A 4,258-nucleotide genomic window follows, 5' to 3' on the forward strand; every position below is an offset into this window, starting at 1 on the left:
AAAAATAATTTAATTCAAAACATATGTAAGAAAAAAGTGTGTCTGCCGCGCAAATCTCACGGCCTGGAGTTCCGGGGCGAGGGGATGTGCGTTAACACGGGATTTCCTGCTTTTGGGTGCGGTGCGGTTGTGCACGGGCGTGCCAGCACGGTTTACCGTGCGTTGATGTCTCGATGAGTGTTGGATGGATGAATGGTGCGCCTGTTTGATCTGTCTTCCTAGTCAAACGATTGTAGCCGAGAGAGGAACTGGTCTCGGCTGTTAGGTTCACGGCCTGAACTACAAGGCCGTCGAGTGATGGTGTTGGTGGTGGATTTTGGGCGGTGCTCCGGCGCGCTGCTCAGGGAGCGACGGTCGTGTGATATATGGGGTGAGTGAACGAACAACAAGGATGGTGCTCCGGCGCCTTGAAAATCAAGGGTCGTATGATATATTGATGAATGGATTCTGCTTACAATCTAACACTACTCCTAGGAAAGCAAGTAAAGATATTGAAAGTGCATTACAGGAAAAAATAAGTTGCTCCGTGGGAGGCTTGTTTTGGTGTTGAACCGTTTGAATGTAGCTCGAGTCTTGTATTTATAGGAAGAGTCCCTGGATGAGTAATCGAGGCTGAATTTACGCATAGTGGAGTCTGATTAGCGCAAGTGGGCAGTCCAATCGACATTTGGGATCGTGAAGTATGGTGGTGAGACTCCAGAAATCCCGGTGAATCTCGGCCGCCGCTCTCGATCGTGGGTTCTGAACCTCTGGCCGTGGAGACGCATTTATGGCCTGGATAGCTGGTGAACCAACATCTCAAGCTGTCAGAATCCTTGTGAGAATGTCCACGTCTAATCACTCTGATCTTCATCACCAAATCCTGACTTCAGTCACTTCCCACCTTCCCTCATGCATTAAATGCTACTTTGTGGCCAATGGGTTTGCTGCATTAAACAGGCACTACTTCATTAAATGAAGCCTGGGACCCTGCTGTCACGTGATGATTTGCCTTTAATGTCTTGGCCGCAATTTTGTTCGGCCTCGGCCTCGGCCTACGCTTGAGGCCGAGATGATCATGCCTTAGCATTTCCTTCTTTTATTTTAGGAAGGCGAAATACCCTGGCGAAACGCTGCGTTTCAGCCTCTGCAAACAAGTGTCAGGGCCGAGAGAAAGGGCTTCTTCGGCCAGCTCATGGCCGTGATTTATCAGGCACAAACAAAGTGTACTGTTATAAAATTAAGAGGATTTTGAAGAGAAATTTAGAATAAGAGAAAACAATGGAAGAACAATTCTCAAGAGCTCAACTATGAATTCCTACTCATCTAGTCTTGTGTTTCATTCATCTTTTGTGCCTATTTATAGGCATAGGAAATACATAGTTTACTACATATGTGACAGGTTTCAATCACATCACAAAGGCATAATGGGAGAAGTAGGTAGGGTGGGTATATGGTGGGGTGAGTCACTTATTAGTTATTAGGTATGATGGTGACATCCACTTATCCATGTAAAACATGGATTTACAACACTCCCCCTTGGATGTCCATCATGCATGGAATATGCCTCATTAAAAATCTTGCCAGTAAAACTCAGTGGGATAAAAACTAGTCGAAGGGAAAAAGAGTGCATAACCATGTGTAACATAAATTTCTGTGTATAGAACACTGTCACGGGTGCAACACTACCTCATTAAAACCTTGCTAGGAAAAATTCAGTGGGACAAAAATCTAGACGAAGGAAAAAGAGTACAATGTGTGAAGATCTTTATTGATGGCACGCTCCCCCTGATGGTTGCAAAATATCCTTAAGCCATACTATTGATCATCTTTCTAAATGTCACAGTTGGCACTGCTTCTGTGGCAATCTTGTAATATTGTTGGATGCTTCTCCTAAATAACTACTTCCTTTAATAACTTCATACTTTGATTACCCATCACATATGATATATTGATATCACATTTGTACTTCAATGAGTGATCTTTGATAATGCCTGCATAAAACTTGTTGTTGCAGCGTCATTGGAGGATCCATGTGTGTTATCATTCATTTAATCCCTGTTGAGGTTAAAGTAATACAGAAAAATATGTAGGCTATTTTCGTAAGCCCTCCACTTCATATAATGGCTTGATTTTGATATGCTATATATAAAAGATAATAATAGTACTGATGACCTCATATTTATAATTATAAGAGCATTAAATATTTATCTGGTATAATCAGTCATTCATGCATATCCTTGTATGTTTTGAGAATATTGCATATGTTATTCCATACATATCCTTGTATGTCTTGAGAAGAATTGCATATGCTATTCCATAGGCTCTTCAGGAGTCTAAATATTTCTCATAACTTAAAACATTTGAATACGTTGCAACATCTTTAAATTTGAATTTAATCAAAGTACTCTCTGAGGCAATTTATACAAATTAATATTGAGTACAAAATTTGTGCTTCAGGCACATGATCTTCAGAGACTTACTTTATGCAATTTTAATCCTTCAGTGATTTTATTTAAGGGATTACACTTCATGACACACTATATAGCTTTATACTCAGCTATTTATTCCTCTTATACATTTTTAGGGAATCGCTTCTGGTGATATGCTCTCATGCATCTAATAACTCTTAAAGATAGCATGTTGGTCTCTGTAAATGTGTAATAAGAAGGCACGATTGCATGCGTAAATATAGAGAACCTCCACATTCCTTGTTTCTACCAGAAACATTTGTGTCATCTAAAGTGAGTATATTCATCTTTATTTCGAACACTCATGTATAACCTTCAGGGTTAACATCCTTTTGGGGTTCATACTATGGGGTTGTTCTTTCACGTTCATCCTCATTTGTAATGGAATTGCCTTACAATTTTGGCCAATGATTTTGTCAACATTTAATAATAGAATGTGGTTCCAATCAACACAACTCATTGATGATTTGAGTAGCTACTCAAAAATCAAAAATTGGCATTCATCAATTCGTGATCCCACCATTCTTATGTACATGCATCAATTCTAACCATTTCTTTGCCTTTGGGTACCCAAATTATTTCTGGGGCTTTCATTGTCTCTTTCTAGACAGATATCTCTCATAAGATGAATTATGTGAGAATGTGGATCATAATCTCCAATGGAGCGTTATTTTATAATATGGTGTGGATAATCTCCATTTAGGGAGTTGGAACATTTAGAACCTATATATATGTCATGTTGCAGGCATGCCACAGATTAGTACATACATGTCAATGAATTGTCCTTCTGGGACTTTAAACCATATAATTTGCTACGCATTAGGCGTGCACCATATTAATATTTACATGTTAATAGATTGTCCTTCCGGAACCTCAATCCATATCATTTGCTACCCAATAGGTATGCCTCTCATTGATCACTGCTATGCTCATGTTTTTCTCTTCTGAGGCTTTAATCTATGCAGTGTATTATCAATGTATTCAACTTGCAATTTGTAAAATTTGCATTAATAATTCATGAATACATATTAGGATGATACAAGCCATTCTTCTGGAATGGTCATAATACAAGTCGTTCTTCTGGAACGATCTATAATGCAAGTCATTTTTCTAGAATGGTCCTTTGCATGGCTTTCTTCTGAAATGGTCTTATCTCCCCAATTGGTTACCAGTGAAGGTGTCGTACAAAATATCAAAATACTTGTAAGAGTACAAGCATGAAATAACACAAATATTGCTTAAATCCTTAGGTAAAAGAAACTTTGCTCTAATTTCATTCAAGCTCATATTGGCTTAGCAAATATAATGAAACGCTTGATGATCTAGTTAAATCATGCAAGAGCAAAAATCACAATTCTTTTGTCTCTATCAAAAAAATAACTCTCAGTGTTAGGTTCAAAACATGGATTTGTTCTTCTAATGAAGGTTCTAAAGAAACAGAATCCCCTATGAATAGAGAGTTATAAAAAGAAATAAAAGATACAAAGAATTATGATATTGATTGCAAGGAAGGTAAGCAATCAGGGAAGGAAACTGATAAGGTAATAGACAATAAACTTTCATTTCCCCTAGCCTAGGAGAACTTCAGGAGATTAGAGCGATGTGGTCGTTCTTGTCTGCCTTACAATTCCCTGATGTCGCAAAAACGTGATCATGGATAGTCTCACTTCCTAAATGGATTATCAGAGATAGTCTCTCAAGCACATCAAGCGCTCACTGATAGAAAAAACAAGTAGATATTGCATAACTAGGTATGGAGAAAAACTGGATGTATTCTAGAAAGAAGTTTTGTTAGTAACATATTTATA

The sequence above is a fragment of the Prunus avium genome, chromosome 6 (genome assembly GCF_965620075.1).
Source record: "Prunus avium chromosome 6, drPruAviu1.hap1.1, whole genome shotgun sequence".
In the NCBI taxonomy this organism is placed as follows: Eukaryota; Viridiplantae; Streptophyta; class Magnoliopsida; order Rosales; family Rosaceae; genus Prunus; species Prunus avium.